The sequence below is a fragment of the Schistocerca americana genome, chromosome 3, assembly GCF_021461395.2.
Source record: "Schistocerca americana isolate TAMUIC-IGC-003095 chromosome 3, iqSchAmer2.1, whole genome shotgun sequence".
NCBI classification, from domain to species: domain Eukaryota; kingdom Metazoa; phylum Arthropoda; class Insecta; order Orthoptera; family Acrididae; genus Schistocerca; species Schistocerca americana.
The window spans coordinates 229,588,358-229,605,381 of record NC_060121.1 but is presented as its reverse complement, the minus strand read 5'-3'; the positions used below and the strand labels follow the sequence as shown (position 1 = coordinate 229,605,381).

General features: G+C 44.4%; 1 protein-coding gene across 1 annotated transcript in view; it reads left to right on the top strand.

Annotated features, from left to right (window-relative positions):
• The first annotated feature begins 4,109 nt into the window (after positions 1-4,109).
• Positions 4,110-17,024, top strand: part of LOC124606785 (sodium-coupled monocarboxylate transporter 2-like) — a 237,205-nt gene continuing 224,290 nt past the window's right edge. The window contains exon 1 of the mRNA XM_047138848.1: positions 4,110-4,203. The gene's annotated coding sequence lies outside the window, so the exon portion shown is untranslated. The remainder of the gene's footprint in view (positions 4,204-17,024) is intronic.

The following is a 17,024-nucleotide window of genomic DNA, read 5'->3' as shown; positions in this document are numbered from 1 at the left end:
GACTACGCGATGCGTGGGAGGTTAAACACCCCACTTTAGTTAAATTTACATTTTTTACTGCCACGTCAAGTAGTCGACTGGATCGATTGTATATTTCTGATCCCCTTAGTGTTTCTGTTTTAAATGTAGATGTTATTCCAGCCAGTTTTACGGATCATTGTGCCCTTGCGGTTATAATTAATTTGGAGCGTCAGCCTCTTAAACTTTATAGGCCGCTGTGGAAATTAAATGTCTCCTTGCTCGATGACCCTGACATCGAACCTCTAATACAGACGGCGTGGGACATGTGTTTACGTTCTCTGCGATACTATCCGTCTAAGCTTCACTGGTGGATCCACTGTGCCAAGCCAAAACTACGTCGCACTTTAATGTCCTACAGTTATAATAGAGCGCGAGATCTGAAACTGACTTTTGAGTATTATTATTCGGTGCTTCGCGAACTTTATGATACTTCTCGAATGACATGTGCCCACCTTTCTGAGATTCGGAAAATTAAAGCCAAGCTCCTTAGTATTAAACGGCTTCAGGTGGAAGGATTGAAGATTAAATCTAAACCGCCGTCCACTTTAGCACATGAAATGACTTCCATGTACCATCTGTTTCGTCACCACAAGAACCGTCGACGTGTATTGATTGACGGCCTTATGGCAGCTGATGGTCGCCGGCTTACCTTACAGAATCAAATAACCCATGAACTTACCTGCTACTATGAGACCTTATAAGCTGTGGCTGATTCTGATCCGCTTGATGTTGACGAGATTTTAACTGCTATCCCATCGTTTTTAACAGAGGACCATAATATGGAATTTTTAGCTCCTTTTACTGCAGACGAAATTTCAGCTTTCATTGCTTGTTCACCATCTCACAAATCTCCTGGTCCGGATGGCCTTCCTAAGGAGTTTTTTGTTCGCTTTTGGACTATTATAGGGCCTGTTTTTACGGATATTGTAAATGAAATCTTGAATGGTGGCACAATTCCAGCCGATTTCAAGAGAGGTACGGTTGTCCTGATACCAAAATCTGCTGGTTTGAAGACAGCTAGTGACTTTCGTCCTTTAACCCTTTTAAATTTTGATTATAAGACGGCAGCTAGGGCTGTTAATGCACGTCTATCCCTCTTGCTTACACCTGTGATAACTCCTTGTCAAAGCTGCTTTCCAGGGCGCTCCATATTGACTCCTCTGGCGGGGTATCGTGATGTCGTGTCGATTGTCGCTGTCACCAATATTTCCTGTGCGCTTTTATTTGTTGATTTTAGTAAGGCTTTTGATCGTGTGTCCCATTCGTTTTTAGAGCTTCTGCTGCGCAGACTCGGTTTTAATGAAAAGGCGCTGCTGGTACTTAAGAATATGACGACTGGTATTTCTGCTAAGATTGACATTAATGGCCAGCTAACGAAGGTCATTGATATTAAACGTGGCGTCCCGCAAGGTAGCCCTTTATCCATGACCCTTTATGCTCTCTCCCTTCAACCACTCCTCTCTCGTCTCAACTCGACACTTCGTGGTCTTACGATTTCTGGGGTTACCCTGACAGCAACAGCTTATGCTGATGATTTGGTTGTTTTGCTTCGTTCCGCCGCAGAAGTGCCGCAGTTGAAAATGGAACTAGATAAATTTTCTGCGGCCTCAGGTTCTCGTATCAACCCCCGTAAAAGCAAACTCCTGAATTTGCGGGGCTTTGAACGTGTGGTTGTTCCGTGGGTTACGGCTGTTGAACACCATACACATTTGGGTATCTATCTTGAACGGTGTCCTCTTCGTATGGCTGCAAAAAATTGGCAAGTGGCCATTTCCAAGCTTCAGGGTGTTTTATTAGAACACTCATGGCGTCCGATACCACTACTGCAAAAAAAGCGTGTATTAGACACTTATGTTTTATGTAAAGTATATTACGTTGCTCAGTTGTTTCCGCTTCCCCGACTGCAGGGTGCAAAAATGGTCCAGCTTCTTAACAGGTGTATTTGGCGGGGGCACATTTTTAAATTACGTTGTGATGTTCTTACGAAGCCGCGTCTTGAGGGCGGCTTGTCGTTCACCGATGTCCGTGTCAAGGCTGCTGCCCTTTATGTTAAGCGCACCCTCCATCTTTTATTTTCTGAGTCCCCGACTGTTACTTCGCGATTATTCCATGTCGTTCGTCCTGCGAGCTTGTCACCGCCAATTCACGTTGGGCCTCTAAATGCGAAGCTACGGCATGTTCGGGACTTCTAAATTGAGATTAGTTATCTAGATCTCCACTTACAACGTCGTCCTGTTTTTACTACGCGAACACTGCTTGAAAAATGGCACAGGTCTTCTTCATCCAACCCGGTTGTTTTGCAATATCCCCCCTTTAATTGGCGTAACATATGGACGAATATTAGCTTACCCGTTCATTCTGCAACTGTTGCCTCCCAATGGTGTAAGGTAGTTAATCAGCTGATTCCTACGAACGAACGACTTCATCGTATAGGTTTATGTGTCTCTCCGCTTTGTCACACGTGTGGTTGTGTTGATACACTCCAACACCGATTTACCTGCGCTGACCGTCTTCGCATGTGGTACTGGCTGCGCCGACAATTGGCTTTCCTCACCAGGAGCTCGGAATCGGCATTTACAACTGATATTCTCTGCTGGCCGGACACGGTTTTTTTATCACCGGACCAAGAACAACACCATTATGTGGCTTCTTGGCCGTTACATTTATTCAGTGGTTGACGGTAATGGTATTTACGATTTTATTTCGTTTACTGGTTACATGCTTCATGAGTACTGGACGCACCAATCTTTCCCACATCTTAAGAGGGACTTTGCGAATATGCTTAGTATTGTTTTCGAAAAACAGGGGGTTGGTTAAGTTGCCATTTCTATTGATCGCTCCTGTGCCAGATTCACTAATGGCACCGGTATAGGGGCATACTGATCTACCTTCCTGATAGGAAAGACATTCTCGCTAGTTTTTAGTTATTTTGCCTTCCTGTTAAGCTTTTACCTGTTTGGATGGACAACGATTCCTAAGAAGCATGTCCACATATGAGTATTATAGGACTCCGATCCAAGGACAATTACATCGTATTAGTGCCACTGTGCTCAAAAAAAAAAAAAAAAAAAAAAGTTGATAGAGCACTTTCCCGCGAAAGGCAAAGGTCCCGAGATCGAGTCTCGTTCCGGTACACAATTTTTATCTGCCAGGACGTTTCATATGAATGCTCATATGTTTGTTTATAGTTTGTAGTTCACGCTGCCAACGCAATTACAGCTCTGGCGTCGCTTATACGTCTGGAATGAAATCGGTCTCGGAATATTTTGGACGGTCGGTGTATGCTGGAAATGTTGGTAGAAGAAGGTACATAATGATAAGACACGTTAAGACAGCGGAGAATAACTGCAATGGTACCAGAATTAGCTGTAGAGGAGAAAAACTGTATGGGAAAGCAAAGGTTGGAGTATACGAGACAAGTTATCAAGGACATTGGGTTTGGTTCAAATGGCTCTAAGCACTATGGGACTTAACATCTTGAGGTCATCAGTCCCCTAGACTTAGAACTATTTTAACCTAACTAACCTAAGCACATCACACACATCCATGCCCGAGGCAGGATTCGAACCTGCGACCGCAGCAGCAGTGTGGTTTCGGACTGAAGCGCCTAGAACCGCTCGGCCACAACGGCCGGCGACATTGGGTTTAAATACTTCTCTGAGATGAAGAGGTGACACGGGAGAGGAAGTCGAGGCGTGCCCCATCAAAACAGTCTGAAGACTGACGAGAGAATAGCAAGTATCTCTCCAACAAGGCATTGTCAAGACCGTAGCGTCGAGTCTCCTAATGGTGCACCATCAGTGGATGAAGCTCATCATCCGAGTCTTCAGTAGATTACCACGCAGTTTTTCGGCGCACAAAAGCCAACCCAGTGTTTCCTGCCGGCGTGTGGAACCGGCAGTGTAGTGAACCCTTGCGTCACTGTCCGACAAAGGCGGCCACGTACGCGTCGTCGACCGACCTGTGGAGGAGCAGCAGGCAGTAGTTATCTGGTAGCGTGAGGTCAGCGTGGCGGCGCGGGCGTGGCGGCAGAAGGGCTGGAGGCTGCTCCATTGTGGAGGCCGGAAGAGCCTCTGGCCAGTGTCCAGTGGGCAGCGGGCAGCAGCCGTCAGTGCGTCTGCAGCGGCCGGCGGGAGCGCACCACTCCACAGCTCACCACACCTCTCCACTCCAGCCACGCAGGTACTGCATGTCCGAGTACACGACTCCGCATTTGTGTTCCCCAAGCCGTTCTTTAGCCACCAACGAGGAGCCACAGTAGTGAGACAGTCGACCCGTACTGCAGAGTGGCCTGCATCAGCATACGAGGTCTGTCCAGAAAATAACCGAACTTTATTTTTTAATCTTTATTATACTGACGGAAAAAATCGCAACACCAAAAATATTTACAGTAATGAAATTTCGGGAGTGCATTTGTCTACTGGGTGATCAAAAAGTCAGTATAAATTTGAAAACTTAATAAACCACGGACTAATGTAGATAGAGAGGTAAAAATTGACACACGTGCTTGGAATGACATGCGGTTTTATCAGAACAAAGAAAAAACAAACGAAGTTCACAAAATGTCCGACAGATCTCTTGCGCGCGTCGTTTGGTGATGACCGTGTGCTCAGCCGCCACTTTCGTCATGCTTGGCCTCCCAGGTCCCCAGACCTCAGTCTGTGCGACTATTGGCTTTGGGGTTACCTGAAGTCGCAAGTGTATCGTGATCGACCGAAATCTCTAGGGATGCTGAAAGACAACATCCGACGGCAATGCCTCAGTGCCTCACCATAACTCCGGACATGCTTTACAGTGCTGTTCACAACATTATTCCTCGACTACAGCTAGTGTTGAGGAATGAGAATTTCCTGTAAAGAACATCATCTTTGCTTTGTCTTACTTTGTTATGCTAATTATTGCTATTCTGATCAGATGAAGCGCCATCTGTTGGACATTTTTTGAACTTTTGTATTTTTTTGGTTCTAATAAAACCCCATGTCATTCCAAGCATGTGTATAAATTTATACCTCTCTATCTACATTATTCCGTGATTTATTCAGTTTTCAAATTTATACTGACTTTTTGATCACCCAGTAGGTAACATATTTAAGTGATTAAAACTGCAAGATCATAGGTTGATGTAAGCGCGAGATATGCCATTACAAATGTGAAATGCTGGTAAATTCATAACCGCTGTAACGGCCAGATTGTTGAATACAAGCATGCAACGTGAATTCTGTTCAGCAGGTTCCTGATATCAGTTTGTGAGATGGTGTTCCCTGCCTGTTGCACTTGGTCGGTCTACACAGGAAGAGTTAATGCTGGTTCCAGATAATGCTGGAGTTGGCCTCCGCTGACGTCACATATGTGGTCGATTGGAGACAGATATGGTGATCGAGCAGTCCAGGTCAAATATGGCGACATTCTGTAGAGCAAGTTTGGTTACAACAGTGGTTTCAGGGCGAGTGTTATTCTGTTGGAAAACACACTCTGGAATGCTGTACATGAATGGCAGCACAGAGGCCAGGTCACCAGATTGACGTACAAATCTGCAGTCAGAGTGCGTGGAATAACCACGAAAGTGCTCCTGCTGTCATACGAAATCACATCCCAGACCAGAACTCCAGATATACAAGGTGGTCCATCGACAGTGACCGGGCCAAATATCTCACGAAATAAGCGTCAAACGAAAAAACTACAAAGAACGAAACTCGTCTAACTTGATGGGGGAAACCAGAGGGCGCCATGATTGGCCCGCTAGATGGTGCTGCCATAGGTCAAACGGATATCAACTGCGTTTTTAAAAATAGGAACCCCCATTTTTATTACATATTCGTGTAGTACGTAAAGAAATATGAATGTTTTAGTTGGACCACTTTTTTCGCTTTGTGATAGATGGCGCTGTAATAGTCACAAACATATTGCTCACAATTTTAGACGAACAGTTGGTAACAGGTAGGTTTTTTAAAAAAAACGTAGAACGTAGGTACGTTTGAACATTTTATTTCGGTTGCTCCAATGTGATACATGTACCTTTGTGAACTTGTCATTTCTGAGAACGCATGCTGTTACAGCGTGATTACCTGTAAATACCACATTAATGCAATACATGCTCAAAATGATGTCCGCCAACATCTATGCATTTGGCAATACGTGTAACGACATTCCTCTCAACAGCGAGTAGTTCGCCTTCCGTAACTTTTGGCACATGCATTGACAATGCGCTGACGCATGTTGTCAGGCGTTGTCGTTGGAACACGATAGCAAATATACTTCAACTTTCACCACAGAAAGAAACCCGGGGGCGTCAGATCCGGCGGACGTGCGGGCCATGGAATGGTGCTTCGACGACCAATTCATCTGTCATGAAATATGCTACTCAATACCTCTTCAACCGTACGCGAGCTATGTGCCGGACATCCATCATGTTGGAAGTACATCGCCATTCTGTCATGCAGTGAAACATCTTGTAGTAACACCGGTAGAACATTACGTAGGAAAATAGCATACATTGCACCATTTAGATTGCCATCGATAAAATGGGGGCCAGTTATCCTTCCTCCCATAATGCCGCACCATACATTAACCCGCCAAGGTCGCTGATGTTCCACTTGTCGCAGCCATCGTGAATTTTCCGTTGCCCAATAGTGCATATTATGCTGGTTTACGTTACCGCTGTTGGTGAATGACGCTTCGTCGCTAAATAGAACGCGTGCAAAAAATCTGTCATCGTCCCGTAATTTCTCTTGTGCCCAGTGACAGAACTGTACACGACGTTCAAAGTCGTCGTCATGGAATTCCTGGTGCATAGAAATATGGTACGGGTGCAACCGATGTTGATGTAGCATTCTCAACACCGACGTTTTTGGGATTACCGATTCTCGCGCAATTTGTCTGCTACTGATGTGCGGATTAGCCGCGACAGCAGCTAAAACACCTACTTGGGCATCATCATTTGTTGCAGGTCGTGATTGACGTTTCACATCTGGCTGAACACTTCCTGTTACCTTAAATAACATAACTATCCGGCGAACGGTCCGGACACTTGTATGATGTCGTCCAGGATACCGAGCAGGATACATAGCACACGCCAGTTGGGCATTTTGATCACAATAGCCATACATCAACACGATATCGACCTTTCCAGCAATTGGTAAACGGTCCATTTTAACACGGGTAATGGATCACGAAGCAAATATGTAAGTGGTCCAACTAAAACATTCATATTTCTTTTGCCGGCCGGAGTGGCTGAGCGGTTCTAGGCGCTACAGTCTGGAGCCGAGCGACCGCTACGGTCGCAGGTTCGAATCCTGCCTCGGACATGGATGTTTGTGATGTCCTTAGGTTAGTTAGTTTTAAGTAGTTCTAAGTTCTTTAGCGACTGATGACCTCAGAACCATTTGAACCATTTTTGAACCATATTTCTTTACGTACTACACGAATACGTAATAAAAAATAGGGGTTCCTATTTAAAAAAACGCAGTTGATATCCGTTTGACCTACGGCAGCGCCATCTAGCGGGCCAACCATAGTGCCATCTGGTTTCCCCCTTCATGCTAGACGAGTTTCGTTCTTTGTAGTATTTTCGTTTGGTGCTTATTTCGTGAGATATTTGGCCCGATCACAGACAGGCTGGTTTCAGGCTTTCAACTGGCATCCATCTAACCAAAACATCGCTATCACTGGCACCAAGACAGAACCAACTTTCATCAGGAAAACACGACAGATCTCCACCCTGCCTCCAAAGATCTCTTGCTTGACACTGTTGAAGTCACAAATGGCGGTGGTTTTTTGGTCGGTGGAATACACGCCACAGGGCGTCTGGTTCGGAGCTGTCCTTAAAGTAATCGATTTGTGATAGTTGCGTCACTATGGTGCCAACTGCTGCTCAAATTGCTGCAGTACAATCCACCAGAGCCGCACGCAAACACGATGGTCTTCGCTCTCGGTAGTGCCACGTAGCCGAAGCCCAGTCTTCTTGCGACCGTACATTTTCGTTACCACAGCTTCCAGCAATCACGTACAATGGCTGCGTCCCTGCCAAGTATTTGTGCAATATCGCAGAAGAAAAACGCAGCTTCTCGTAGCCCTAATGTACGACCTCGTTCAGACTCAGTGAGGTGTTGATAAAGACTCTTTGTCGCCTTACCGCACTCTTGACTAATATCAACTCGCCACATGTAAATCTCACGACCGTTGCAGCGTGTATTTAAAGCAAACGAGATCTGCATCCTCAAATTAGCGCTATTAGCGCCGCTGTTACGCGACTGGCGCGGAATTTGAAACATCATGTCTAAGATTGTAGAAGCATGCCTACCGACGTTCGTTTATGTCGCACAACTGGTGCTTGGTGTTGCAATTTTTTCCCGTCAGTGTATTAATTTTACATGTTATTGGTCCTTGTCTCCTACAAAGTACCTACATTCCCTAGTCACTCCCTTTTCTCGATGGTGTTTCCATTTCCCGAAGCAGTCAGGACAGGTACATTTTAAATGGCCTTTAAGGCCAGTGAGGAGTTTGCTTTGATGTCATCAATACTCTGAAAACAACGTCCTTTTACCCCCGATTTTAATTTCAGAAATACGAAGAAGTCGCAAGGAACTAGGTCTGGCCAGTAAGGAGACTGTGGGAGAGCGATCGTCCTATTTTTGGCACAAAACTAACAGAAAGAGCCGAGTGTGCGGGCGCTTTGCAGTGGTGCAAGAATCATGTGTTGTCTCGCCACAATTCTGGTATCCTTTTGCGAAATTTTTTTTTTCACATAACCGTTGCAAAATGCCTTGATAGTGCATAGGATTCACTCTTCCATCTTGAGTGAAGAAATCGAATTGCACAATTCCATTGACGAAAAAAAAGTAGGTATCATTTTGACATTGGTTCGACGCTGGCGTGGTTTTTTGGGGCATGGGGACTCTTTGTGCATTGTGGTGACTTAACTTTTCTCTCAATACCGTAATCGTAATCTCATCTATCGCCTCGCACTACGATCCTTTGCATGAAATCCTGCGTCCGGCCATCCTCCAGGCAAATGCCGGGATGGTTCCTGTGAAAGGGCACGGCCGACTTCCTTCCCCGTCCTTTCTTAATCCGATGAGACCGATGACCTCGCTGTCTGGTCTCCTTCCCCAAACAACCAACCAACCTTTGCATGGACTTTTCATCGTCATTAGCTTGTTAAAGGAGTTCCCGATGAAATGTCCATTCGATTTTCTTTCTGTTATTCTGTCTTCAAACAAGGAACAAATGTTGCTGCAACTCGACGCATGTTCAGTTTTGTCGTCAAAATTTCAAGGCATGACCTTTTCTACAGTTTCTCTGACGGTCAATCGGTGATTCAGACTCACCAGATCGATTTTCTGAAATTGCGAGTCATCAGTTTAAGTGGAAAGCCCTTCAGGTCGAGGATCATCTTGAACTGTTTGAAGATCATTTTTTAAATCTTAGAAACCACTTGTAACATCGCGTACGACCCAGACCATAATCTCGGGAAGCTTGCTTCAAAAGCTGAAATCGCTCTGTAAAAGTGTTCCAAGTTATACGCAAAATTTTAAGTTTCTTCACTGCTCTAGGAAAATGCTCTCTTCAAAAATCGCCATTAAAATTCAAACACGTTGCACTGAAATAATAATGTCACGAAAACTGAACGAGATACTAAGACTTCAAAAACATTTGTTTACAAAGTAGGTAGCGTGAAAGACAGCGCAGCAAACCGCTTATCACTGAATATCTCCGTTGGCACGTAATTCAAAATATTCGGTTATTTTCTCAATTGCCCTCGTAGAGGAGGCACTAAAAAAAATAATAATAAAAAATAAACCGGACAGGTGTGATCAGGATTGGCACTCTGAGTGGTCCGTACCAACTTAATTATGTATATAAAAACTCCTCCCGAACAGGCCATGAAGGCCCAACGGTACTGACCGGCCGCTGCGTCATCCTCAGCCCACAGGCGTCACTGGATGCTGATATGGAGGGTCATGTGGTCAGCACACCGCTCTCCCGGCCGTATGTCGGTTTCCGAGACCGGAGCCGCTACTTCTCAATCAAGTAGCTCCTCAGTTTGCCTCACAAGGACTGAGTGTAGCCCATTCGCCGACATCGCTCGGCAGACCGGATCGTCACCCACCCAAGTGCTACCCCAGCCCGACAGCGTTTAGCTTCGGTGATCTGACGGGAACCGTTCTTACCACTGCGACAAGGCCGTTGGCATGTAAGATAAATGGCCATACCTTTTGATTGGATTGACTTACATCGAGCGAGATAGCGCAGTGGCTAGCACACTGGACTCGCATTCGGGAGGACGACGGTTGAAACCCGTGTCCGGCCATCCTGGTTTAGGTTTTCTGTGATTTTCCTAAGTAGGCAAATTCCTTTGAAAGGGCACGGCTGACTTCCTTCCACATCCTTCCCTAACCCGATGGTACCGATGCCCCCCCCCCCCCCTCCCCCTCAACCAACCAACCAACCATCGAGTTAGAAGATTATATCTTTTATATCGCGAAAGGACCATAGAACTTAGTATGTGACATAAATTTCAACTTGATACCTCTACTTTTTTCTGAGAAAAAGAGGTCTTAAAACAGTCGGACGGACAGACGGACGAGAAAGTGATCCTATAAGGGTTTCTTACCAATTGATGTACAGGACCTAAAAACGAGCCGTAAGTTGTAAAATGGAAACCGATGAAGGCACAGCAATGTCATCGCCTACGGAAGAAGATGCGGTGCCTATAAGACCGCTGAAGATCGAAAATCGCCGCTAGAAGGACACGGGGCACACTCACGTGATGACAGAGCGAACACGTGCGCGCATCGACCGCCCTTTGCACTTAGTCGTGCTGAAAACAGAGGTATGGAGGCTTCAAAAGAAGAGCCACGGCGTGTATTGCGTTTCCTTACAGCGCAACAACTGCTAGGAACAGAAATTCATCGAAGAACGGCACAAGTGTACGAAGAGCACTGCATGTCGGGTGCAGTTCCGGCGCTCAATCCAACAGTGGCTGATACCGTAACTCGCTGGTCTTCAATAATGGCGGCATCCACATGCTGGACAATGGTACGTCATCGGCCAACGACATTCGTCTTTCCTTGAACCGCTTGTGCCACGGCTTGACCCCTGCAACGGACATAAAACTGCTCTTCGCACACTAGTGCCAGTCTTTGATGAATTTCCGTTCCCCGCACTCCGCCCACTGTAAGAAACGCACGTGCTCGCTCCGTTGTCACGGTTGTGTGTGCGCTCGTGTCTCTCTAGCAGCGAGTTTGGTGCCTCAGCGCTCTTAAACGGACCACACCTTCTTCGTAGGCAGCTTCCCGCTTGTTCTTTTGAATGCCTCTCATACTTTAGAGGGAAAATCGCTGTCCATATGGCTCTGCGTGTGCCCTAATATCTCTATTCTCTTATTACTAAGATCGTGCGCGAGACATACGATTGTGAGAGCATGATGGTCGCACAGTCTTCTTCGAATGCAGGTGATCCAAATTAACTCAACAGGGTCTCGTAAGAACTTTGTCGTCTTCCTTCCAAAACCTCCCTTTTAAGTGCGTCGAACATTACTGTTACACTTTCGTATGGGCTACACCGATCTGTTACGATCCTAGCAGCGAATCTCGGAATTCGTTCAATGTCTGTTGTCATGTCTACTTGATAAGGACACTGGAACAACACTCTAGATTTGGATCTACTTCCGTATTGTATCCTATTTCACGCAAGTATTACGGAGATGCTTGGGGAACTCAAATAGGAATCCTCACAGGTAAGGCAACGTTCTTTTCGAGGAACACTATTGAGAAAGTGTAGAGAACCGGCATTTGAATCTGACTGTAGAACGATGCTACCGCCAGCAACGTACATTTCGCGTAAGGACCAAGAAGGGGAGATTAGAGTCATTAGGGCTTGTGCAAAGATATATAGACAATCGATTTTCGTCTTTCTGTTTGCGACTGGAACGGAAAGGAAATAACTAGCAGTGGTACTCGATACACTTCGTCACGCACCATATGGTGGCTAGCAGAGTGTGTATGTAGATGTAAATTTCATTTTTAGATGCATTGCATTGCTGCAGAACCATTCCAACACATTTAAATCTTTCATTCCTTTCCCTAATATTTATTTTACGTGATATTCCCATTTCTTATCGCTTGTGTACGGTGATAGTGTCGCACAGATATTCAGCCTTCGAAGTACAGGTGTGAGGTTCTCATTAAGTGGTCAAAGCAAAGTGAACACTGTGCACATCTGACTAAAGCCACTTTGCCACAGTCAACAGAGCTCCTGAGCTGAAGCAGTCCAGTATCACACGGCACGCTATTTACACTTTCAAACAATGATATTGACATGTCATTGTCATAACCTGCCTTTTGTCAAGAATGTTGTAACACAGGCTTGTACTTCTATACAGAAAGCTCACTGTATAGTACAGAAATAAATCGAGTGATGAAATGACGAGCTTGTTGCTTTACTTACGATTGTGCACATTGTAGTCCTAGAAAATCAACGATCCTTCTCGTGAAGAGTTTATATTGCTTACACATCAAGAGGTTGGTTATGCCTTTGTCTTTGGTGACAATATCTTTAACCTAACATCCTTGTTTGGGAAACTTTCTTCTAACATAGTACAATGTTACCTTCGTCGGATGACGCTAATAGACAACAGCTACGTTTTACATGCGAATGGGTGATACGACTGTTTTCAGGATGAGCGATTTATATTACAAGCACATTTTCGAGCGATTCCGAGCGTTTGAGGTTAAGCTCTTACCTTGTTAGTATGACCCCTAAATACATATATGATGGGACATGCTTAACATGTTCACCATTAATCTTGTAATCAGCTACCGTGATCCACATATAAAAAGAGAGCTGTCATTCAGTACATCTAGCGGAAATTTGGTCCAAGTCTTTCTGCAATTCCTTATGAGTAGCTAATGATGGTACCTTCCTGTACACAACAGCATCGTTAACAAACGATCTTATAGCGCTGCTGATCCCCCTCATAATTTCTTTATGTATACTGCAAACATTAAAGGTACTATTACGCATCCCTGACGCACAGCAGATGTTACTTTCGCTATTGTGGGACATTCACTCTCCAGTACGACGTCTTCGGTAATCTTCCTCAAGTCAAGCACATATTTGTAGAGATACTCTGCAAGATCATACATTGGTTAGCAGTTTCCATTGTGCTATAGTGTTAAACGCCCTGATCTAGGATAAGGGAACCTTTCCATTCACCTGCATCTGCTGTTTGTGAGATTCGGTGCGTGAATAAAGTGAACTGTGTGTCCACACAAGTGGTTTTTCCTAAATCCATATTTACATGCTGATTCACTGAGAGAAGTTTATTTTCCTCCAGGAACATAAAAATGTTTGAGTTTAGAATATGTATGTTGGGTCTGAATCTTCCCTGATTATTCTCATTTAGGATTTCGGTTGTTGACTTGAACAAATCTTGTGGAATAGAAAACAGACTGTCAAATTAAGAAGCCCAAGGGCTGTACACAAGGGAACAAATTTGGGAATAATATCTGCAGATGTACTATGTTGTTGTTGTTGTGGTCTTCAGTCCTGAGACTGGTTTGATGCAGCTCTCCATGCTACTCTATCCTGTGCAAGCTTCTTCATCTCCCAGTACCTACTGCAGCCTACATCCATCTGAATCTGCTTAGTGTATTCATCTCTTGGTCTCCCTCTATGATTTTTACCCTCCACGCTGCCCTCCAATACTAAATTGGTGATCCCTTGATGCCTCAGAACATGTCCTACCAACCGATCCCTTCTTCTGGTCAAGTTGTGCCACAAACTTCTCTTCTCCCCAATCCTATTCAATACTTCCTCATTAGTTATGTGATCTACCCATCTAATCTTCAGCATTCTTCTGTACCACCACATTTCGAAAGCTTCTATTCTCTTCTTGTCCAAACTATTTATCGTCCATGTTTCACTTCCATACATGGCTACACTCCATAAGAATACTTTCAGAAATGACTTCCTGACACTTAAATCAATACTGGATGTTAACAAATTTCTCTTCTTCAGAAACGCTTTCCTTGCCATTGCCAGCCTACATTTTATATCCTCTCTACTTCGACCATCATCAGTTATTTTGCTCCCCAAATAGCAAAACTCCTTTACTACTTTAAGTGTCTCATTTCCTAATCTAATTCCCTCAGCATCACCCGACTTAATTAGACTACATTCCATTATCCTTGTTTTGCTTTTGTTGATGTTCATCTTATATCCTCCTTTCAAGACACTGTCCATTCCATTCAACTGCTCTTCCAAGTCCTTTGCTGTCTCTGACAGAATTACAATGTCATCGGCGAACCTCAAAGTTTTTATTTCTTCTCCATGAATTTTAATACCTACTCCGAATTTTTCTTTTGTTTCCTTTACTGCTTGCTCAATATACAGATTGAATAACATCGGGGAGAGGCTACAACCCTGTCTTACTCCCTTCCCAACCACTGCTTCCCTTTCATGTCGATCGACTCTTATAACTGCCATCTGGTTTCTGTACAAATTGTAAATAGCCTTTCGCTCCCTGTATTTTACCCCTGCCACCTTTAGAATTTGAAAGAGAGTATTCCAGTCAACATTGTCAAAAGCTTTCTCTAAGTCTACAAATGCTAGAAACGTAGGTTTGCCTTTCCTTAATCTTTCTTCTAAGATAAGTCGTAAGGTCAGTATTGCCTCACGTGTTCCAGTGTTTCTACGGAATCCAAACTGATCTTCCCCGAGGTTGGCTTCTACTAGTTTTTCCATTCGTCTGTAAAGAATTCGTGTTAGTATTTTGCAGCTGTGACTTATTAAGCTGATAGTTCGGTAATTTTCACATCTGTCAACACCTGCTTTCTTTGGGATTGGAATTATTATATTCTTCTTGAAGTCTGAGGGTATTTCGCCTGTTTCATACATCTTGCTCACCAGATGGTAGAGTTTTGTCAGGACTGGCTCTCCCACGGCCGTCAGTAGTTCCAATGGAATATTGTCTACTCCGGGGGCCTTGTTTCGACTCAGGTCTTTCAGTGCTCTGTCAAACTCTTCACGCAGTATCATATCTCCCATTTCATCTTCATCTACATCCTCTTCCATTTCCATAATATTGTCCGCAAGTACATCGCCCTTGTATAGACCCTCTATATGCTCCTTCCACCTTTCTGCTTTCCCTTCTTTGCTTAGAACTGGGTTTCCATCTGAGCTCTTGATATTCATACAAGTCGTTCTCTTATCTCCAAAGGTCTCTTTAATTTTCCTGTAGGCGGTATCTATCTTACCCCTAGTGAGATAGGCCTCTACATCCTTACATTTGTCCTCTAGCCATCCCTGCTTAGCCATTTTGCACTTCCTGTCGATCTCATTTTTGAGACGTTTGTATTCCTTTTTGCCTGTTTCACTTACTGCATTTTTATATTTTCTCCTTTCATCAATTAAATTCAGTATTTCTTCTGTTACCCAAGGATTTCTACTAGCCCTCGTCTTTTTACCTACTTGATCCTCTGCTGCCTTCACTACTTCATCCCTCAAAGCTACCCATTCTTCTTCTACTGTATTTCTTTCCCCCATTCCTGTCAATTGCTCCCTTGTGCTCTCCCTGAATCTCTGTACAACCTCTGGTTCTTTTAGTTTATCCAGGTCCCATCTCCTTAAATTCCCACCTTTTTGCAGTTTCTTCAGTTTTAATCTACAGGTCATAACCAATAGATTGTGGTCAGAGTCCACATCTGCCCCTGGAAATGTCTTACAATTTAAAACCTGGTTCCTAAATCTCTGTCTTACCATTATATAATCTATCTGATACCTTTCAGTATCTCCAGGGTTCTTCCATGTATACAACCTTCTTTCATGATTCTTAAACCAAGTGTTAGTTGTGATTATGTTGTGCTCTGTGCAAAATTCTACAAGGCGGCTTCCTCTTTCATTTCTGTCCCCCAATCCATATTCACCTACTATGTTTCCTTCTCTCCCTTTTCCTACACACGAATTCCAGTCACCCATGACTATTAAATTTTCGTCTCCCTTCACAATCTGAATAATTTCTTTTATTTCATCATACATTTCTTCAATTTCTTCGTCATCTGCAGAGCTAGTTGGCATATAAACTTGTACTACTGTAGTAGGTGTGGGCTTCGTATCTATCTTGGCCACAATAATGCGTTCACTATGCTGTTTGTAGTAGATGTACTATAGGGATCGATATTAGGTCTGGTCTTTTATACACAGACCATATGTGTGTTTGTATGTATGTCTGGGGCATGTAGGGGACAAAAAGGACAACAGGGCTCTACTGGACTGCCTAGCCTTTGCAGAGTGAGTGAGACGAAAGAAGACGCTAAGACACAATTCGACAACTTGGCACTGTGCAGATGGTGAACATATTTAAATACCTGGGAGAATTTATAACAGGGAGGGACAAGAGCAAGGAGGAATTAACAGAGGGGATGAAGAAGATGAGGTTAGCCTTCTGTATAACGAGAGAGATCCACAATAAAAAGAATATACCCACAGAGGCAAAGATAAGCCACTACAAGGCCACGGTGAGGAATGCAGTACTATATGCTGCTGTGATGATGACACTAGGAAGAAATGGGGCAGATGAACTAGAGGAAGATGAGAGAAAAATACTAGGTCCAAAAAGAGGTGGAGAGAGATAGATATGAAGACCTAGGGAAGAACTGTACCGGAACATGAGAACAATATCCGGCTTCCTGCGGCTATCTGATTTGGTGAAGACTGTCAGTCTCGCTAGCGGAATGAAAGCAGAGCTCACCATCTGCAGCATCGTCGACAGGACTGACTGCGGACCTTTGGTACAGAGCCGAGTGGAGGGTCTGAATCAGAAGCTGAGACGGTTCTGCGACCGTGTGGGCTGCAGATTCCTCGACTTGCGCCATAGGGTGGTGGGGTTTCGGGTTCCGCTGGTTAGGTCAGGAGTCCACTACACACAGCAGGCGGCTACACGGGTAGCAGTGGTTGCGTGGCGTGGACTGGGTGGTTTTTTCTGTTAAATAGCCTCGGGAAAG